Source organism: Panthera tigris, chromosome B1 (assembly GCF_018350195.1).
Source record: "Panthera tigris isolate Pti1 chromosome B1, P.tigris_Pti1_mat1.1, whole genome shotgun sequence".
Lineage (NCBI taxonomy): Eukaryota > Metazoa > Chordata > Mammalia > Carnivora > Felidae > Panthera > Panthera tigris.
In genome coordinates, this window is record NC_056663.1 from 58,151,166 (window position 1) to 58,175,092 (window position 23,927).

The 23,927-nt window shown below is 39.1% G+C and overlaps 1 pseudogene; it reads left to right on the plus strand.

Moving 5' to 3' along the window:
* The first annotated feature begins 21,974 nt into the window (after window positions 1-21,974).
* On the plus strand, window positions 21,975-22,068 carry LOC122238212 (annotated as a pseudogene).
* Window positions 22,069-23,927: the final 1,859 nt, after the last annotated feature.

Below are 23,927 nucleotides of genomic sequence, written 5' to 3' on the forward strand. Positions count from 1 at the left end.
ACCCTTTTGACTAGCTCAATTTGTCTTCATGACAGCAAGTTAAATAAGAGCACTAATTTCATACAGAGAAGAGGGTTTCCCTAATGAAAAATGAGCAATGTTAAATCTACAAAGGATTGTGGGCAGTGAGTCCATTTTGTTTCTCTGAATTTTAAACACCGGGAACTTCACTCTTTGAATCAGTGGAGACCCATCTGAGTGTTTGGAGAGCACTCACTGTACTCTCTAAGGTAGATGAAACAATTAAAGCTGTAGAAGATCTCTTGGACCATACAATCCACTCCCTGATAGGACAAGATGTCTGTAAGTAACAGATGTTGGACTGGTTTGTGGTATCAGGACGTTCATGCGAAAATAGATTATATAACTTCCCTTGAGGAAATGATAATATAGACACCTTAATAGCATTTCCCCCTTAATTTCCATATTATGTGTTAATAAATATCATTGCATAAGTGATCTGATCTAAGTATCTACCTAATATCCATTCTTCACCTCCCACTTAATTTCTTTCTTATGACATAGAATGTGATTTTCTCATTATCAAAGCAGAAATAAAAAGTTACCTGTCTCCCCAAGAGAAGAAACATTTTGATTAAGGAAGAAGAAGAAGGCAAGTAAGAAGAGAACTTGGACTACTTAACCATATCCACTCTAAGGTGCACCCTCAGGAGCTGGCAGATCATTGTAAAACAGACCTGTCATGTACCCTATGTGTTTCCTGTATTATAATGTGATCTACATTCATAAAAAAGATAATCCTTCCCCTCAAAATTAGAGTGAAAAGGAAGGAAACGAATCGCTCCTTCCTACATAACCACTCATTGTTCTGCTTCCATTCTAGGGGTTCTTAACTTGGGACCCATAGATAGAATGAGAGAGTCCATGAACTTGGATTCGAAAAAATACATCTTTATTATTTTAAATGACTTTAGGTGAAATTTAGTAATGCATTCAATTTTAAATGTAGGAAAGAAGTATCAGTGATGCCTGTCATTTTGTCACAAATAACGGAGATATTTTCATATCACACTATGGCAGTCACAGATATCTCAAAATATGATTTATGCTCATGCCTAATTTGATATCATGATAGTTATTAAACCACTTCCAGACCGCACCCAACTTTCCTGTTTAAAGATGCTTGTGCCCTTGCTGCGATGAGCACCGGGTATTGGATGGAAGTGTTGAATCACTATATTGTACACCTGAAACTAATATTACACTATATATATGTTAACTAACTGGAATTTAAACAAAAAACTTAAAAAAATAATAAATAAAGACGCTCATGCAACATAGCTGGCCGAACTACTGGATAATTCCTCATCTCAGAGTTACTCAGTTAATAGCGAAATCTAGTATTTGCATAGATACCCAGACAATGACTGTGTTTTCCAGTGTTCTGCATCTGCACTTGTTTGTTGACCAAGTGTGGAAAAAGATGAAAACTTATATGGTGACGTTTTTCATATCTAGGTAGATCAAATTTCAATTCCTAATCCTCCATAGGACAGCACAGCTTGTGGAACATAAAGAGGTCATGGTCCACGAGTAGTTGGCCTTCACACTGACAAATATTTAAAAGATAACACTGAACTTTAACTTCTCTATATTTTAAATTGTTTATCTGGTTAATTAATACATGAATATCAAAGCACATATATTACTATATCACAAACTTGTTTAATCCTATGGCAAAAGCATTTTAATACAATTGGTTTCCTTTTTAATCCTACATGTTTTATTTTATGCATTTTAGAATATTATCCTGGGGCACCTGGCTCGCTCAGTCGGTTAATCATTCAGCTTCAGCTCAGGTCATGATCTCGTGGTTGGTGAGTTGGAGCCTCGCGTTGGGGTCTGTGCTGACAGCTCAGAGCCTGGAGCCTGCCTCAGATACTGTGTCTCCCTCTCTCTGCTCCTACCCCGCCCCTCTCAAAAATAAATAACCATTTGGGGCACCTGGGTGGCTCAGTCGGTTAAGCAACTGGCTTCGGCTCAGGTCATGATCTCACGGTTCATGAGTTGGAGCCCCATGTCGGGCTCCGTGCTGACAGCTCAGAACCTGGAGCCTGCTTTGTATGCGGTGTCTCTTTCTCTCTCTGCCCGTCTCCTGCTTGTGTTCTGTCTCTCTCTCAAAAATAAAAAAAAAATATTAAAAAAAAAACTTTAATAAATAAACATTTTAAAAATCTTTTTAAAAAAATAAAATAAAATATTATCCTAAAAAGGGATTTACAGGTTTCACCAGACTGCCCAAAGTGTCCCATTTGCTGCTGTTACAAATTACCACAAATTTAGAGGCTTAAAACAACACGGGTTTATTATTTTATAGATCTGGAGGGCATAAGTCAAAAATGGAGGGTCATGAAGCTAAAACCAAAGTGTCAGCAGAGTGTGCCCTTTCTGGATGCTGCCAGGGGGATCTGTTTTCTCATCTTTTCCAGCTCTAGAGAGGAACACACGTCTTGTCTCATTGCACCCAGCCTGCAATTACGTCTCTCCAGTCCTTGCTTCCATCATGGTGGCTCTTTCTCTGACCACCCAGTCTCCTTCTTTCACTTACAAGGAAACTTGTCATTAACATTGGGCCCACCCAGGTAATCCAGGATAATCATAATCACATCTGGAAAGTCCCCTTTGCCATGTAAAGTAATATAGTCACAGGTTCTAGGCATTAGGATATGGGTATCTTTAAGAGACTACTGTTCTGCCTACTATCCTGTCCATAACATACACACACACACACATACACACACACACACACACACACACACACACACACACACAAGTTAAGAACCCCTGTTATATTTCCTACCACTCTTTCTGGTATTACAAAGATATCAAGTAACACCCTTCATAACTCAAAGTAATGTGCCATGCTCTTTAATTTTGTTCAAAATCTTATTTAGCTAATAACTACTCTTGAGATTCACGTTCATGTTCTGGAGAATAGGGTAACATTATAATCACAAAATCTGTAACATAACGCCAAAAACTCAGTGAAAATTGATGATATACACGCATCTAAGAAGTTGACATCTATACAAAATTGATACAATGTATTGAATAAAGCAAAAGGATTTCAATGAGCGTATCTATCGTATATCCCTCTGATTTACAAAGTAAAACCTTCAGCGAACAAATTCAGAAGTATATTTTTTCCAATAAGAGGACACCTAACAATCTCTCTTTAATCAAGGTCAAAGTTGGTTAACAATAGCAACATTATAAGTAGTAGTTAGAAGAATTAAGCTTTATTCCCTTTTAATTTTATTAAATGTCCCTCACCTTGCCATGAGATGCTGGAAAACTTACGCAGAGTTTATTCTCTCCATGCACATACATACTCTCCCTCTCTCTTCTTTGCCAAATAAGTACTGATAAATTTACCTGGTATTCTTAGATGTTTAAAAACCTAAAACAGAATGTATAAGCACAGTATCAAGTGTTTGTAACTACTGATCAACTTAAGCTCTCACTCAGTCTGCTCTCCCCCACCTCCTCTCCCCTTCCTACCTGAAAAAGGAGATTAGGAAACATCAGCGATGTTTCAAGAGCCTCCCTGATTTGATGGCATGAAATCTTTCCTATTTCTCCAATGTTGAACTGATGTCTCTGCTGTGTTCTTTTTGAAGAGATCTGATACTACAATTGTTTACAACTATAAGGTAACTCGCATCTTCTTAGAGATTATTGGTGACCACCTTCAATAATAAGCGTTAACATGAATTATTTTAACCATGTAATTTGTTTACATGATTTTAAAGCTCCAAAGTATCTGTGTGAAGCTGATCATAATTTTGCTACTTTATAACAATATATTTTTTTATTTCTATTGCCACATGTATATGTACAGACATACACACATCACATACGTGTATATCATTTCAAAAGTCAGATTTAAAAAAATAACAAATTGGCAGAAATGTCTCTACCCCCTAATATAATATGATGATATAAGGCTATGTATAATTCAAGTAGGCAAAGTTGTCAGACACTTTTCACCTTGTTGCTTTTTTATTACAAAGCTGCTGCAGGATTCATTTTACTCTAGAATAAAAATCTCATTATTCTCAAAATAAAATAATTTAATAGGAAAAAATTCTTCAGATATTTTAAACGCTTTTGTAAAGTCATGGTTTCTTAATCAAACTTGAAGCTTTCTAGAATCCAAAGGACTTTAATAGCCAATTTTTGCCCTTTCCCTCATTTACATACAAATTCTTTTCTCCTACTTAAATGCCATCAAGTTACCTTAAATTAGTGATGAGGTGGGAAAACAGAAAAAGCAGAATATCCTAGGAGATAGAATAATTATTGCTTTTGCAGTCCAGCACAGCCAATTATCTTTGGTGCTGTGATATTTAACAAGGGAATCTCAGAAGGGACACTCTGTCTACCTGTCTGTATGCACAGGAATGCTATGGCTATCTCAAGTAATTCACCTGTAATTCTCTCCTGCATAATTTTCTACCATTAGCATCACATCAGGATTATTACATTGGACCATGTGGCTCCACTTGATTAAATACGTAACATTTTGAGTTTGCTTATTTGTGTACTTGTTTTCATTATTCTTTGCTAGGAGGAAAGTTAAAAGAAATGTGGGGAGCTGGTGTGGCATAATGGGGGTCAGGAAACATGAGTCTTGATCTTAGGTGAACAACTACCACCATTCACCAGTTGTGGCACCTTGAGTGAATCAGGAATCTCTTTAAGCTCTCAACATCCCCCACCTCCTATGCCTTACCATGCTCCATGCTTCTTGGCAAACTTAACATATAGATTCCACTTTTTGACTCCAGTTATCAGTTATATTGCTTCACAAATATTTTAATAAATCTTCAAACAAAAATTAGAGACCATGCTTTTTGTTTAAGATCACGAAAAACTATATAGTAAGCTGAGAAATGCAATTTTATTAACAGGTGGAAAGGTTTCCTCATTGGAGGTAAATGTGCTCTGAGAATACTGGTAAGATTCCAAGAGATAACGTTTTAGGTGAAACTGAGCTTTGTTAGACAGAGAGACAAATGTGCCAGATACTCTAGACAGGGAGAGGGTCAGGTAGAAAAGCGAAAAGAAAGAATGGAGTGTGGATCCAAGAAAAAAGAAAAGGAATGTGTCGGCAGTGTAACTTCTCTCCGAATCATAATCATAATAATTACTGAAATTATTAAAGCCTGGATGGGAGTGAATCTCTGTGGGAATACTGAAAGACTGGTCTTTGCCTCTGCACCAGAGATCAGCAAACTTTCTTCTAACAGGGCCAAATAACAAGTATTTCAAGCTTTGCAGGTCATATGGTCTGTGTCACAGCAACTCAACTCTGTATCATGCCATAAACAATATGTGAATGAATAGGTATGGCTCGTAACTGTCCTAATAAAACTTTATTTTTGCATATAATTTCCATGTTTCACAAAATATTGTACTTCTCATTTTTCAACCATATAAAAATGTAACATCCACTCTTAATTAAAGCGGGATTACAAAGATAGTCAGTAGGCCAGATTCAACCTGCAGGTCATGGTCATAGTTGGCCAACCCTTGCTCTAGACCAGAGTAAGAAGGAGAAGAAACAAAGCAGCCTTATCTAGGTAATGGGGACGTGATCCCAGACATCCAGCAATTGTAGGAAGAGTTCTAGACTATCACCGGCTGGGGAAGTAGGTTTGATTCATTGTAATCAGATCCCTAAAAAGTAGCTTGGGTCCCAAATGACATTTAGATTACAGGTTGAAAAGATCAGAAGTGTTGGCCAGATGTATTCATTGTAACTCTGCAAATAATTCAAAATAACTTTGACCAATATGAGGTGGGGAGGGGGGAGAGGGGGTGCGGAATAGGAAGGTAGAATTAGAATAAGGCTCAAGGGTGTCTCACTGAACACAAGTAGAAGATAGTATGAAGTAAACCACTAAACTTCCAAAAGAGACCATAGTCCTTTGAAGGTAAAATGACAAAAGCCTTGAGAGATTAATCAAATCTGAAAATCTAAAAAGGATTCCAGGAAGGAGGAACAGCTTGGCTGATGGCGCAGAGGCAAGAATAAGTCACTGTGAATTACTGCAGAGAAATTAGGCTGTGCGAAAGGAAATACAGTTGTGGCCCACCCATCCCATCTCCTGCCCATGGAAAGCCAGTGCTTTGAACTCCTTCTCCAGCTTCAAGGCAGCACCACATCTGAGACCAGAATGTAGGAGCAGAAGGCAGGCGTGCCCAGGAACACTCAGCTTCTCCCAGGGAATCCTGACACATAGGCCCCACCCAGGAACCAAGAGCCCAGGGAAGGGCCTGAGGTGTTATCAGCTGAGGTCATGAAACCCCAAAAGAAGGAGGGGGCCAGGCCTATGTCAAAGGCTGGTGTATGCACCAAAACAGGGAAACATGGAATCATTTGAAATGTATTGACTGGAATGAGTGACTTCCAGAAATAGGTAGATGCTTCTTTTTCTCTCACCTCATCCACCTCCAAGGAGAAGTTCTAATAGTAGTCAAGGTAGAAAGGGCTCCAAGGACACAACTAGGGCACTGCAGAAGGGAGTGGATTATTTCAGAGTACAGAGAAAATAAAAGGAAGTTCTGAGTTAAGGCATCATTTGGCCTCTGGCCTTTCTATACCCTCTTAGGTGGCTTCTCCCTCTGGGAGCTGGTCTCCGTGTGGTGGAAACAAGGAGATCATCCCTGGGTTGCTCTTTGCAGGGGAGGAGACCCCAGCCAGGAACATCTAGCAGGACTTTTCATGGGTTTATCTTTCCATGCCCTTCCTCATCTCCAGGTGACAGAATGTGCCATGTCAGGATCGGAGGCCCTAGTTCTCTCAGAAGCAGAGGCTTAGACAACAGGCAAGAGGAACCATGCCAGCATTTGTGAGGTCTCCTCATGAGGATGACAAAGGTGTGTAGCCAAAGTCTTTTATTAATTATTTTAAGCTTTTTTATTTATTTTGAGAGAGACAGAGACAGCGTGAGTAGGGGAGGGGCAGAGAGAGAGAGAGAGAGAGAGAGAGAGAGAGAGAGAATCCCAAGCAGGCTCCACACTGTCAGCACAGAGCCTGATGTGGGGCTTGAACTCACAAAACCATGAGATCATGGCCTGAGCCAAAACCGAGAGTCAGATGCTTAACCAAATGAGCCACCCAATCGTCCCACCAAAGTCTTACCTGGTGGTAAAGAGGCTTCCTTTGCTGGAGTGTCCTCAAAGCATTTTCTCTCCTTCTGAGTCAAATCCCTTTCCATCAGAAACTAATTTGTTTCCATGCTGGGAGTCAGGTTGGCATTCTGTGCCTGAACCAGGAAGAGGGCCTGAGCAGGGGCAGGACACAGAGTGGCAGCAGGTCCAGGGGCCTGGCAGTGAAGGAGGGCACAGAATTCACTTGAGGGGAGGAAATACAGTGGAGAAATGGAGCTCACTCTGTTCAAAAGAGTTATTTTCCTTTTGAAAGACTCCATAGGTAATCTTGGTGCAGTACTTGAAGGTCTGGGAAGAAAGAAAAACTTCCCGGATTGGTCCTGAGAAAACAGTCCAAGTCTGTTTCTATCATGTGCCTTAGGGAGAGACCTCTCCGGACACCTACCAGAATGAGCACAGCATCTGTGCTGACACCAATAAGGAAAAAATAACCAGGACCTTCAACCCGCCTCCCTTAGATCATAAACTGATCATTAGTTGGAGAGAAGGAGCAGTTTTTGCCCACCTGGGATTATGCAATTAGAAACAGTCTGGAAGGTTTTATGTTTCCCTCCAAGGCAGCCACAGGGATGAAGAGCAGAGAAATGAGAAGGAGTGACAAGGGACAGCTCCCTGCTGAATCTGACATCTTCGTGCTCTGACACATTTAGAATGCATGGAGTTACTGGGCCTCATGGCATATGACTCCCAAGAGGAGGTTGCCTTCCTTGCTTACATAGGCATGGATCCTGTGGTGGTCAGAGCCCCCAGGGAATGTAACAACCCTGACTGGTATTCCTGAAGGAAAAAAAAAAAAAAATACTGGTGCAGCTTATGCTTCAGAAGAGAGACTATCAATGCTCAGATTTCCCTATTGTGTGACATATGGCTTAGAATAGAAAAGAAAATGTGAAAGGAAAAGACATTGAGAGTCTTCTGCATCTTTGACTTGCTCACCAGGGGAACAAAGAATAGTTAATAGACAATCTCTAACTTTGGTCTGCCAGTTTGAAGATACCATGTTATTCTCAGACTGAAATGATAGAAAACAAGCTTTACCAATGGTATCCTCCTGAACAGCTCTGAAAGTCGTTGGTTCAAGAGCTATATTAAGAAATAATGATGCTTCCTGAAACCAATGAAATGTAGTATTTGCTTCTGAAGATAGGCTGCATACAATCACTATTCAATGGCCACCTATTTTCTCCCCTACACTCAGCATGTATATAGTACATATATATTACACAAATATCCTCTATTGGACATAAATGCTGTAACACACATACACATCAACACACACATACAAAGACTCGGTTCCTTTGTTCAAGGAGTTTACAAGTGGTTGGTAATTACTATTACAATTATTCCTCACCACATTATACCACATGCCATTTCCAAAGTTATTTTTATAGTCAAAGCTCTTAAAAGCTGATTTTAGAGATTAAAAAATACTTTTTCGGGAAAAAAAATCATTGGGAATTGCTAAAAACACAGAAAGATAATGTGCAAGTAACAGAATGGAGTCAAGAAGCAACAAAAATTCTTAAACCTTCCCTGCACCCCTTCTCATCACCACTATAAACCTTGAAATTAGTCACTTTGGGCTACAGAACAATTAGGTTAAAACTGATGATGAAGTCAAACTTTTAATTATCAAACAAAAATTATAAATTCAAAAATCTTTCCTTAAATACTCTACTAATAAAGAACTGCTTCTATATGTAACCTAGTTTACTATCTTAAGCATGACTCTATTTTAGAAGGGCTACATGTTTTGTTGAAAACCAATCTTTTCCTAATATTACGTAACTGAATATTTCTTTTTTCAATGTGTTGCTATAGCATTCAGCCAAACAATAAAATTAATTTAGTTGAAGGACCTGTGATAAACTCCAAGCCTTTGCAGAAGTGATTAATCATAATATGAAGAAAAACAAAGCTAGCTTTAGAAAGACTGAAAATAAGAAATCTAGAATACTCTTAACCATCATGTTGGAAATAGTTTCCAATCTTTTCTGCCTCCAGCGTGCAAATGTATCTTCCAATGTAGGTAGAGAAAAATAACGGTCAAATATTGAAGGTTAACATTTTTTTTTCTTTGAAGCATTTGGTAGAGAACTGGAAAAAAAAAATAAGAGCAGGGGAATGGTAAAAATGACACAACATTTCACTCAACATTTATTCAGTGTAATGTTCATGCCAATCACTGTGCGAGAGGCTGAGAACACATAAGTGAGCAAAACTTGGACTTGCCTTCCCAAGGAGTGACCATTTGCTTATATTGGAGAAGACATTTCCTAGTAAGATGATCGTCTCCTCTATCTTTCATCTTGGCCACATCCCTAAATCCTACCTGCTAGTCAAAAATTAATTAGCATAAAAATGACTTAATAGTCCTTCAAACTCAATACTTCCAAACCTCAACAATTTTCTGTAACTCCACATGTCCTGCACACCTCACCCATCATCGTTCCTGGTCCCAGAAGCTAGAACGCTCTGGGCTAGCTTCAGCTCTTCACCTTTTCTCTTACCTCTGTTATGTGTCATGCCAGCCTATTCAACCACAGAAATAGCTCTTCAGATCTTCTTCCCATCCATCTTATGCCCTCTTCCTAATTTAAGACCTTGTGATCTTGGCAGTGAACTAATGAAGAGGCACATCCAGTGCCTCTTCCAAGCTCCTCCCTCTCCCTTAAGTCCTTTGCACCAACACAAGGGCTATCTTTCCAAAACACATGAAGATCTGATCATGTTTCACTGTCCTACTTGAAAACTTCAGCTGAGAAATATTACCAAGTTCTTTCAAGTGGCACTAAAGCCCCTAAATATGGCACAGCTTACCATTTAGAGGCCACTGCATGGTATGCATCCACACACCTCATGCCATGCTAAACTATATCCTCTTCTTCCAAAAACAATCGAGATATTCATACTTGCAAACCTTTCTCCCACCGGTTCATGTGCAGAGAGTGCTCTCTTGCTTACCACCATATCCCCAGACTACACAGATTTGCAGTCTCTGGTTAGAAGCCAGAAAGAGAGTAGAGACTTGTGGAAAACTAGTCCTTGAGGCAAAAGCAGGTGGGTGGACATGATTTGGTGAGATACTGGCAAAGTTTAAGACTAAAATGAGAAATCTGAATATATAGGGACCTTGAAATCTGAAGGAGGAAAATCCAAGTACAAAGCTGGCAAAATTTAATAAGGAAAAAGGCATGCTTTGTCTACCAGGCATTTGATGTATCTGTAAAATGGTCATGAACAGTGATTCTTGACTTGATGCTTGTTTAGAGGACCCAGGACTCCACTACTGCGCTCTCCTGGGTTTTCTCGTGAACACAGACCTCTACAAGGCTAAAGACTGACAGAACGTAACATCGCAGCCCATTCACATAGCAGCAGAGTATTAGGCAACATTGCTCCCATAATGAAGAACTATTTCTCTTAGGTTGACTAACAGGTGGGTTTCAAGAATTTTTGATAGCACTTATTTCATAGTGTTCTCTCCTTGGCATACTTCCTAGCTCTAAGATTTTTGTTTAATGAAAAAAAAATTGCTGCCATGCAAAGGAGAGCTAAAAACAGCATATGCAATTTTATATAACCAGGCTTATCCTAGCATGTCAGGTCACCTTAATCCCTCAGTGAATAAGCACTAGTTGAACTACTGAGATATTTCCATCCATTATAGTCTCATTTCTTGAATGTCCGAGGCATCTGTAACCAAGAGCCAATTACCACTGTAGTTCATTAATCATCAGTGTTGCTTAATGCCAAGAACTGGAGGGAAGCTGCCTACATTGTTTTACTTAAGTTTCTCTACAAGAAATGCATAAATGAATAGCTGGTCCTACAAGAGTAGGCTAGTCTTGTGTAGCCTCTGGATAAACTGCACACGAAGCCTCATAAGAAGTTTCTTACGGGGCTCTTGGGTGGCTCAATTGGTTATGCACCTGACTCTTGATTTTGGTTCAGGTCCTGATCCCAGGGTCGTGAGATCGAGCCCCCTGTTGGGCTCTGTGTTGAGTATGGAGCCTGCCTGAGATTTTTTTCTCTCCCTGTGACCCTCCCCGGATCGTGCTTGCTCTCTCTCTCTCTCTTTCTCTCTAAACAAAACAAAACAAAAAAGTTTCTTCCAACAAAATGTGGTGTTTCATGTAGTTTCTGCGTAAGTTTTAGCAATAAACCATAAATTCACATATCACATGTAATATTTTTATATTTTATAAAATGCCTATTGGACTATCAAAACCTATTCAAAGTTTTTACTGTATCTAGAGATCAGTTATAGGAGTATTGTTACAAATCTATGTTATCAAAAACTGCAGCCTATTATGTACCCAATGAGCTTAAATGTGAAGCCTAAGCCATATCAAGTATATTGTTTTTCCAAAATGAATACAACTTCCCATATGAAGAATGTTTGTACTTTTAAGAAAACTATTTGTAGTCAAATACATACAGAATTTAAACACTTTCATAGAGCCCTAGAAGACAGGTACCACTGCAAAGGGGATGCTATTTGTTCTAAATGGACCCCACAGATTAGGAAAACTAATTTTATCCATAAATGGGTAAAAATTCTACAGGATGGATTTTGGGTCCCTAATGAAAGCATGTCATGATAGTCAGATGCTCTAAGATAGAAAGCCATACCTTGGCAAAGAGAAAAATGTAGGACCAAGGAAATGTCGGGGACACTGAAGCTTGAGCACATGAAACCATAACTTCCCAGGGCAGAAAATAATGACTTTTAAGAAAACAGATACTTAAAATTTTTAATTTAGGTGTTGTTCTGTAACTTAATTTTTTATGTGTTATCATAGCCTCCACTATCCCAAATTTCCAACAAAGGCAGTTACACACAGAAATTCAGGGAGAGAAAATCTGAACCATACCCACCAGGCCAGTAGGGAATAGAAAATGGGAAAGCGCAACACAGAATGGGAGTGGGCAATTCAGAGGAGTAGCCATTCAGAGCCAAGAGAAATTAAAAAGAAATGTAAGTTTCCCAGAACTCACAAGAGGTATTAGGTGCTAAACAGAAAATGGAAGATGGAAGCCAATTTTGCCTTCGATTTCAGAAGACAATATGAGCCCAGAATGTATCTGGGTTATTACCATTTATTTATCCAAATTGATTCAGCACCTACTATGTGCCAGCTACTAATCCAGGCTTTGGACATAAAGGTACAGTAGGTAGAGCAGAGAGAGTAGAGGCAAGTAGTAGGAGCTGAGGCTGAGAGCCAACAGGGCAGACTACAGGGGCTGGTAGGCTGTGATAAGGACTTCCATGATGAGGTGGTCTCTGAGCGAGATGGGAAGCCACTGGAGAGCTCTGAATGGAGGAGTAACTCAACCTGACTTACATCCTGTCCAAGGCGTTTAAAACAGTCTAAATGGAACAAGGGAGGAAACAGAAGACCAGCTTGAAGGCCAGTAGTTTGAAGGCCCTCCAGGTGAGAGACAGGGACAGGATAGATGTTCTCAGAGGAAGTGGTGAGAAATTTGGAGCATAGATATATTTTGAAGGTAAAGAGGAAAGGATCAGCTGACAAATCGGATGTGGGGTGCAAGAGAAAGAAAATTCAGGGAAGATTCTAAGGTTTTAGGTTGAGCAGCTGCAAACATGAAATTCAATTCAGATTTCCAAATCAGAGACTTCTTCCCCTGCCTTTAAAGTCTAGGGAGGGACAGAACTGAAAACAGTCAAATGGCAACATTAGAACCCGCAAGGATGTTTCAGCCATGCTAAGCCAGTCTCCTTCCCCATTCTCGTCCTGAAACATAAAAGAAAGGCAGAGTTTCTCCATTGTTAACCTGCTAAGAGTTAAAGCTCAACAGTCTTTAATAGTACATTGCAAATGATAGCACTTCATGACTATTTTCATTAAGTAAAACTAACATCTTATTTTGATTTTAAATAACTTTTGAGCAGATTTTCATTATTTGCAATTTTCTCACTTGGAGGAAAACTGCCTTTACTCATAACAGTCTGGATAGCTTTAGAAGTTCCTTGGAAGAATATTATGGTAGCTCTAAAAATATGACCATAAGTCTGACCCTGCATTAATGCTGGAGGAGAGAGAGAGAGGAAAAGGGAACAGAGCAGGTTAGAAACCAACTATTAGAGCTACTTTGAACTACTTAAGGTTACCCAAGACATACTAATCTCTGGGCCTGTTTTCCAATTTGTAGACTTAAAGTGAAAATGTATCACAGGATTGACATAAGGAAATGTCTTCTTTTACAAATAAAAGCATTTAATAAAAGTATGTTGATATTCCCAATGTTTGGGGTGTATTTTTACTATGCAATAAAAGTAAAATTTGGTCAGAGGAAAAACAATTGTGACAGTTGCAAGCCTCAATGTGACAAACATTAGCATTTTGTTCTTTTTTTAAAAATATGACCACTTTTAGCCATGACTAAATCCAACAGCTCCAAGAGGGTTGTTCCCAGAATCATGTGGTGCTGTGCCCACCCTCCTTCGTGAGGATGAGTGGAGCCTCCCATGAGAGCAGACTTCAGCCAGGCTGTCCCAGCTCCAGCCTCACCCCCACCCACTGGGGAAAGATAGGACCGATCGGCACTAAACCCAAACTATCGTAGCTCTTGCTGCTTTTATTATCTTAATTACCATATTCCTTTTGCCACTGTTGCACAAAATGCTCTATTTCCTTTCAGCAGTTCTTAAACTTTCTTGGCTTATAGACCTGTCAGGCAGTCTGGGGAAGTCTCCTGGGCCCTTCTCAAAATCACATTTTTTAATTCATTAACATAAAATGCACAAGATTACAAAAGAAACCAGTTACATTCGAACACAGTTGTATCCTTACTCCCTGTGGCAGTTCATGGACAAAGTAACAGTTCACAATGTTTTTTCTTTAGTAATCTTGGAAACCCATTTGTGGCTCGACCCCACAAACTGTGAGATCATGTCCTGAGCTGAAACCAAGAGTTGGACACTTAACCAACTGAGCCACCCAGGTGCCCCAAAGTTACTTAGATTTTAGCCCTCAGTTTTTATGTCAAAAACATGTTGACCAAAGTAAGATTGTTCATCAGAAGCTTAAAATGGAGAATTAACACAGACCATGACAATTTGGGCCATTAAAAGGAAGTGATTAAATTGTCTGATGCCCCCCTAACAACCCAAACCATACACACTGCTGGTCTATACCCCTCATCCCAGCATTTCATACTCCGCATGCCTAACACACTTACTGTGAGGTCAGTGTGAGCTACACTCATGCCTTCACAGAGGCCATCATCTGGGACTGCTTTTCCTAACCACACATTAAGGCACACGTAGTAATATAATTTGGAGGAACAAAAGTATAGCCAGGGGAACAGGGGCTTCTGGAGCATCTTTACTATTAACCAGGACCTAGAACCTCCAAGGCTCCTACAGATTTGAATGTAGAACAACGTGAAATAGGAGTTATGCAATAATTACTTCTTTGAATGACTCATGATGACTGTAGTCTTTACTTCATAAAATAGATTCATGCATTTTACTTTTTTATTTCAAATTTTTACTTATTTTTCTTAATTCTTTCCACATTTACTTATTTTTGAAAGACAGAGCTTGAGTGGGGAAGGAGCAGAGAGAGAGGGAGACACAGAATCTGAAACTGGCTCCAGTCTCTGAGCTGTCAGCACAGAGCCCGACTCGGGGCTCAAACTCATAGACTATGAAATCATGACCTGAGCTGAAGTTGGACGCTTAAATTTTTATTTAAATTCTAGTTAGTTAACATATAGCACAATATTGGTTTCAGGAGTAGGATTTAGTGATTCATCTCTTACATATAATACATATACATATACATACATATATGTGTATATATACATATATATGTACATATACATATGTACATACATATAATACATATACATATAATCACAAGTGCCCTTCTTAATGCCCATTTAGCCCATCCCCCTACTCCCCTTCTCTCCATTGTGCCACCTATTGAACAAATTCAAACAATCAACCGCTAGAGTTTCTGGTACTTAAAAACAATACTAATATATTACAAGTATTTTGTATTATTATACAAAATTACACATATAATTTATACATATATAATTTATATTTATATATTTATATATAATTTATACACATATAAAATATATTAATTGCCTGTGTTCCATTTCTCACTTATTTTTTTAAAGAACATGATAGAAAGCCTCTGCAGCTTTTGAGACAATGACGAAGGAAAATCCACATTCCTGATTGATACACGGAGTCTAATAAAACCCAAAAAGATTTCAGATTTCTAGGATTGGTATGTTCAGAAATTTTGTATTTCCCTCAGCTTTGTGCTCTGTCAGATAAAACAGAACAGAAGAAAGATCTCTAGAGCAAACATGAAAATACAGCAGAAATTAGGCTTCTGTATAGTGAATGTTACCTGCGTGATTAAAAGGGGAAACAAGAACTACCTTCTTTCATGTAAATTATAAAATTAAAAGATCAGTTGTTATCCATGGGTGATCCGGGGTGAATCTATCCTCCTACATCCATAATTATTAAAACCACCACTTAATGTACAACATGAGCCTAACCTAGAGTTAGCTAGAAATTGTGCGATTTTGTAGCTTTTTTTAAGATTCTAAAACCCAGTTCTTGAGATGGTTTTGATGTGCCCTTTAAGTAGAGGCAGAAAGATGACCTAAACTTTGGCTCTAAAATACTGACTGAGTTCCATACACTTCCAGTGTATGATTATATGCCTGTTTGCTTTGTTTTAAAATAAAACTGATTACCATCAGCTAAATTTGATTATTAGACCTTCTGTGAAAGAAAAAAAAAAAATATATATATATATATTTAAAAGGTTTTTAAATTTCTCAATTTCTAAAAAAAAAAGGTATTATAGAATTACAGTTGGAATTAAGTTTGGGGATTATTTTCTATTAATTCAATGAAAAGAGTTTCCTAAATATCAGTTTAAGATCTACTGATCAATATCTATATTATACTGATTCATACATACATGTATACATGAATATACCGATTAATACCCATCATTAACAGTCAACTTCTTGAACTGGATACTTTGGGCTACAAATAATAGAAAATCTGACTGAGAGTAGTTGAAACACAGGCTATTTCTTGTTTAGTAATAAAAGGCTGGACAAGGCAGTCCCATGGTTGCTCCATGATGACACTATGGGATTGCATCCTCATTCTAGGTTTTTCTAGGCAACGAAAAATCCTCAGTTTAGGTTTTTCTTTGCATCCTCAGTCTAGGCAAAACTCAGTTTTGCCACAACCAGTTAGCTATGGCAAAACAAATTCCAGAACAAATTCCAACACCAGAGAGAACGTTTCCTCTCACCCTTCTATCCTTTCCGGGTGGATAGTCTCCCCTTGAAGCCTCAGAAGTCTTCCCCTTACATGTCATCAGCCAGAACCGGATTTCATGCCGACAAACCAGTTGTGGTGATGGAAAATGAGATTGCCACAGTGGCATTAACATTCATGACTAATCCCCCAGCGCAGGCACACTGTTACCCAAATAACCTTAGGATCCTTTAGGCTAGGAAAGAGCAGGGAAACCCAGCAGTGTCTGCTACACACAATATGTGCCACATACCATAGACCAATTTTTTAAATCTTTAAAATTTTTAAAAGGAAACCACAATGTGTATACTTATACTTCATAAATGAAGAAAGCAAGGCTTCAATAAATCCAATGATTTGACAGTCACACTGCTCATAAGCAAGCAAGTCTGAACTGAGGACTGAGGCTTTGGAGCCTCCTATGCAGTCACTGATGACAACCAAACCACAAATAAAACAATGGTCCAGGTTCCTGTGGCTTGAAAGCCAGCAATGTTAGGCTCTGTTCACCAAAATATGATTAGCAACTTCAGACTGTTTCTTCGAAAAAGACGTTCATGTGTATCTTCAAGATATCCTCCAAATGCTAATATGTTTTGGTTCTTCCAAAGAAAAACTCTCTCTGAAGTTGAGGTGACAGGGACCATCAGTTCCAGATAAGAGAAAATACAACCCCATCTACACTCTCCATAAACTGGGGCCGTGCGCCTTGAGACCAGAACAGGTCATATGTCATAGGTGGCATCTTTTTGATGATTTGAGAGCCTCATAATTGTTTATTGACTCAAGCCCAGCTTCACTTCACTTCTGCTTTAGGAGAAACTATTTTTCTAAAATTTAGTGGTAAATGATTTTTGAATAATGACAACTTGGAGGGAGGAAAGAGGAAGTTATATGAAGCGAGGCAAATAATTGAAGATGTTCATAATGCAAGTCATTTTTCTCCAGAAATAGTACCTGCTGAATTCCCTGTCTTTTTTTTCCTGGGTGAGGAAAAAAATAACAAAAAACGTGCTGTGTGTGTGTTAAGATAGTGATGCTTGGGTATCACGTGGCAGAGCAGCTGCTATTCATGAAATTAGGCAGTAGCAAAGCTCAATGTTCTCAACAAGATGCTAATTATTTACTCTTACTTGCTATATTCTTCCATAAATTTCCTATTATTTGCCTTATGTTCTGTCTGTGATCTCCCATCAAAGAAAAGCATATCACCATTTTTTGTGTTGTTAACATAATGTTTTTAGGGTAAATGTTTACTTTAGAAAGACGTTTAATCCCAAATGCTAATGAAAATATAAGAAAATTGATAAGTAAGTAGAAATGAAAAAGACACCACAGGGCCATATTCCCAGTATTGCTTTGAACTTGCTAATTGTTGTTCAGTGGTAGCCCTTAATGTCACATTCCCTTTTCCTTAAAATGGAACCTGTAAAAACTGTTTTAAGAAAACAGTTTATTTTGGTACTGGTGGCACAAGAAGTTACCAAAGGAAATGTGTTACCTATATTTTGTTTAAAACAGCCACACAAATGATCCGTCCCAGATGCCTTCACATCTACTTTTGCTGGCAAAAATATAAAACAGCTCCAAGAAGCAGAGTTAGGAATGTGATAAACTTCAGTTGTTCATGGGAAATGAAAGAAAAGAGAAAATTAAGGGCACCTGGGTGGTTCAGTCAGGTGAGCACCTGACTCTTGATTTTGGCTCAGGTCATGATCCCAGGGTCATGGGATCAAGCCCTGCACCAGGCCCTTCACTGAGCATGGAGCCTGCTTAAGATTCTCTCTCTCTCCCTCTGCCCCTCTCCCCTGCTCATGCTCTGTCTCTCTCTGTAAAATAAATTTTCAAAAAATAAATGCTATTTTAAAAAGGACAAAGCAATCTAAAATTGTGCAAAATATAAATTCCATTTCTCGTAATTTCTGTGTTCCATGTTTTTTCTAAGATATGCCAAGAAAAACATTGTTGTGTTTAATGTAGTATCTAAGGAAATTTTTCAATTCTCCCCAGTATTTTTATTTGTGCCTATTAGCTTAGAAATGTATTTTTAAGTGCTTTACATTACACTGGTCATCAATCATAGGTATATATGGAAATAAAAATAAATACCACCGCTCTCAGCATTTTAAATATCCCTTTGAACATTGACTATGAGTACACAGCTCTTTTTGCCCTATATAAATGCCTTATCTTTTAGAGCTTGACAGTTTATAAAGTGCTGTGTGCTCCGTACTATCTCATTTGTTCTCATGTAACCACCCAAACCTTGAAGTGAATGGGTGGGTAATAATTCCTATTCTACCAATGAAGGTGGGTTCCAAGATGAAGAGTAATGTCCCACAGGTTGTGGTGGAGCCTGGAATAAAACACGGGTCTTGGGGGGAAGCCTGGGTTGCTCAGTTGGCTAAGCATCAGACTTCAGCTCAAGTTATGGCCTCACAGTTCATGAGTTCAAGCCCTGTGTTGGGCTCTGTGCTGACAGCTCAGAGGCAGGAGCCTGCTTTTGAATTTTGTGTCTCCCTCTCTCTCTCTGCCCTCCCCCACTTTCACTCTCTCTCTCTCTCTCTCTCTCAAAAATAAACATTAAAAAAAAACACACAGTCTTGGCATTACTACCATTATACATGGTATAAGGTAAGAAAAATGGCTGGCAAATGCCTTAACAGAAATGCAAATAGAAAAATCTAATTGTTTCATTCTGGTTTGTTTACACAGAGCCCTACAAGCACTGCTCCAGACAAATGTTTTCTCCAGTAAATGCAAAACACTGATGCCAAAGTCTTCTTGAAACTGGTGTTCAGAGAACCTAAACATTAAAATAAATTCTTCCTTTTAACGGCAGTCTTCCCTCTTGCTGATTTTTCTATCTTAAAATTTTTTTAATAACCTAACATCCTTATCAAAAGCCTGTTGTTATTTTTTATGTCTAGAAATGCAAAATGGAAGAGTTCTGCAATGGCGTTAACTTGGCCATATTTGTAGATCTGCTGATCAAAAGCCTTTTATACGTTAGCTGGTTTAAAGGTAAACCGGGCAGATTATTTGTGATGTGAAAACCATGATTTTTGCTTTATATAGGCACTTTTAGCTGTGAGAAATTTCTGTGCCTTTTCATAGTTTTAGCTGTATACTACCATTTGCAGATTTGTGCATATGTAGTCATATGTATTTTTAATTGGTCAAAAGTTGCCCTTGTTCACAGTGGTTGTTAACAAACCAGCTGGACTTTGTTTTAAAAGCAAACTAGTAGAAAACAGTTTGGCCTCAAAATAATAAGCATACAGTAACCATAGGATCCAACAATTCCACTTCTAGGTATGCACCTATGAAAAAGAAGAATGCACACAAAGACTTTGCTCTCAATGTTCACAGCAGCATTATTCGTAATAGCCAACAAGTGTCAACAACCTAAATGGCCATCAACTGATGAATGGCTAAACGAATGTGGCATATCTACCCAATGGAATATTTTTGAGCAATAAAAAAGTGTAAAGTTCTGATACATGCTACAACAGGATGAACCTTGAATCATCATCCCAAGTGAAAGAAGCCAGGCACAAAAGACCACATATTGTGTTGACCTCATAGAATAGATAAATCCATAGAGACAGAGTAGAATAGTGGTTGTCTAAAGCTGGGAGGTGGTGTTGGTTGCAGGTGAACAGAGAACAAGTGCTAATGCGGACAGGTCTTCTTTTTGGAGAACAGGCAAACTGCAGAGATACCATGGGTTTTGTTCTAGAACACTACAATAAAGCAAATATCACAATAAAGCAATTCAAGTGAATTTTTTTCATTTCCCAGTGCATATAAAAGTGATGTTTATAGTATATTGTAGTCTAAGTGTGCAAGTGCACTATGTCAAAAAAAAATGTAAATACATTCATTGGAAAACATTTTATAGCTAAAAAATGCTACCTAGCATCTGAGCTTTCAGCGAGTCACAATCTTTTCGCTGGTGGAGAGTCTTGCTTCAATGTGGATGGCTGCCGAAGGTCAAAATGGCTGCAAAGATTTCTTAAAATAAGACATGGAGTTTGCCACACCAACTGACTCTTCATTTCATTTGAACACTAAGAGACAAGGGCCACCTGGGTGGCTCAATTGGTTAAGTGTCCAACTTCAGCCCAGGTCATGATCTCATGGTTTGTGGGTTCAAGCCGTGCATCAGGCTCTGCGCTGACAGCTTGCTCAGGTCCTGGAGCCGGCTTCGGATTCTGTGTTTCCTTCTGTCTCTGCCCTTCCCCCACTCACTCTGTCTCTCTGTCTCTCAAAAATAAATACATGTTAAAAAACATTTTTTTAATGTATTAAAAAAAAAAAGAGACCGTCTCTCTGCCCCTCCCCCACTCACTCTGTCTCTCAAAAATAAATACATGTTAAACAAAACTTTAATGTATTAAAAAAAAAAAAGACCAGGGGCGCCTGGGTGGCTCAGTCGGTTGGGCATCTGACTTCCGCTCAGGTCACGATCTCACGGTCCAGTGAGTTCGAGCCCCGTGTCAGGCTCTGGGCTGGTGGCTCAGAGCCTGGAGCCTGCTTCGGATTCTGTGTCTCCCTCTCTCTCTGCCCCTCCCCTGTTCATGCTCTGTCTCTCTCTGTCTCAAAAATAAATAAAGGTTAAAAAAAAAATTAAAAAAAAAAAAGACCATTATGGGGTTATTAATTGGCCTAATTTAAATATTGTCATGTCTCAAGGAATAAGAAGGCCCAAGGAGAGGGAGAGAGATAGAGGAACAATGGTCACTGGAGCAGTCAGAACCCACAGAACATTTATCAGTTAAGTTCGTGGTCTTAAATGGGTGTGGTTCATGGTGTCCCCAAATAACTATAATAGTCACATCAAAGATTCCTGATCACAAACCACCATAACAAATACAATAGTAATGAAAAAGTTTGAAATATTACATGAATTGCCAAACTGTGACAGAGATAGGAAGAAAATGCTGTTGGAAAAATGGCACCAATAGACTTAATCAATGCAGGGACACGACAAACCTTTCATTTGCAAAAAAACAGGATATTGGAGCACCTTGGTGGCTCAGTTGGATAAGTGTCTTACTCTTGGTTTCAGGTCAGGTCATTATCTCACAGTTCATGAGATTGAGCCCCAAGGAGGGCTCTGTGCTGACAGCATGGAGCCTGCCTAGGATTCTCTCTCTTCCTCTCTCTCTGCCCCTCCCCCACTCACGCTGTCTCTCTCAAAATAAATAAACATTTTAAAAAATATGACATCCAGGTGCCTGGGTGGTTCAGTCAGTTAAGCATCTGACTTCAGCTCAGGTCATGATCTCATGGCTCATGAGTTCAAGCCCTGCGTTAGGCTCTGTGCTGACAGCTTAGAGCCTGGAGCCTGCTTCAGATTCTGTGTTCCCCTTTGTCTCTCGGCCCCCACTTGTACTATGTCTGTCTCTTTCTGTCTCTCTCAAAAAATAAGTAAACATTAAAAAAAAATTTTCATTGGAACGATACAGAGAAGATTAGCATGGCCCCTGTGCAAGGATGACATGCAAATTCATGAAGTGTTCCATAGTAAAAAAAAAAATTGTTTTTAATATATTTGCAAAGCTCAACAAAGTGCAGCACAATACCACGAGGTATGCCTATACTGAAGTCTTCTAAAATATGGTGATGATTGCACAATTCTAAATACATTACACTAATAAATATATTAATATAACAAACTATCACAAACTGGGTGGCTTAAACAACACAAACATTTATTTCTCACCGTTCTGGATGCTAAAAATCCAAGGTCAAAGTGCTGGCAGATTCAGTGCCAGGTGAGAATACACTTTTTTTCTGGCTATCTTTTCTGTGTCCTCACATGGCAGAAGGGGTAAGGAAGCTCTCTGGGGTCTCTTATGTGAGGACACTAATCCCATTCATGAAGCCTCCACCCTCATGAGCTAATCACCCCCAAGGGCCCCACCTCCAAAGACCATCACATTGGGGGTTAGGTTTAAGGGTATAAACTTGGGGCGGGGACACAAAACTCTCAGTCTACAGCACCTAGTATAGGCACGTCAAGTTTTCTGATTTGATATTCAAGATAAACTAAGTCAAAATGTTGCAGGATTTTTTTTTTACCTCAATACCTAGGATTCATCACCTCAGACGCTTTGAAGAATGAAGAGGTGGACACAAAATGAGCAGCAGGCAAAAGCTTATTAGAGTATAAGATCAGAAAGGAAGAATAGTAGGAAAGCTCTCTTTACAGAGAGGGGAATTCGAAAGTGAATGCCTGAGGACTATAGGCAAGAGTCCTTGTTTTATAAGGTTCTGGTCAGCCCTCCCCCTTCCTTTCCCCCTTGTTCCTCAGGTTCTGCCTTTATTGGCTTGATAGCTCTAGGTGCTGGGTTGTGCATTCCTGATTGGCTCATTTTCATTGTATGAGAGGTGGTCTATGGCCATACTGAGGTCTTTTGTCATATTCCTGAGGGAAACCTGAGGGGGAGTTTAGGTGGGATCTGTTACATTCTTAAGAGGAACCTTATGCCTAAGGGGGTTTGCTGTCATCTGACACTCCCAGCATTGTTCCAAAATAGGTGTTTTTCCCCACCCAGGGATCTCAGGTCCTAATCTTTCCCTCTCTGCCTACTGAATCCTATCTTCTCCTATCATACTCCCCCCTCTGAACGTATGACTTCTAACTCCTGTTAGGAACCAGGATAATGATCTTAACTGCTTCCTGCTGAAAGCAGGGGAAGGGGAATGGCAGTCAGGCCAGGTTCAAAGGTCAATCCAGAGGTCGATAAAATGGGAACATCTGGGCTAGCAGAATTTTTCTTGGATATCTTATTTCTCTGGCATGTGCAACGGCTTCTACAAATGACATACAAAGAGTTTTAGACCAGCAAGCATTAATATTCCAAATGCAATGCTACCTAGGGAGAAGGCCACACCATTAGGAAGGGAAGATGCATTGTAGCCATCCAAAAAATCCCTACATGTCTGGTTATATATACTTATTAACTATAGTTTTTGTTTTCTCCCTCTTCCATCCTTATTTGGATGATAAATATAACAACTCCATGATAAGTATTTCATTTTACCTCAAGGAAAGATTGATCTTTGATATGCAGATTACTGTAAATTTAGGCAATTGTTTTTCTGTCCTGAAGCTAGTAGCACTAGAGTCCCTAATTCAATCATAATATCCCTTCCTAGCAAGAGAGTGTGGATCTCTGGCATTATCAAAAAAGAACGTGAGAAATATCAAGTCTCCCCATACACACCCCAGTGGCTGAGGAAAAACGTGGTCATGGGTTTTCCAGTGACTCTAATCATCATGTTGTGTTTGGATGGTTGGCCTGGAGTGGAAAGGAGAACAGAAACGGTGACTCAGGTGTCAAGAAGGAAATCAACTGGTTTTCCTTCTATATCCAGAGTTACC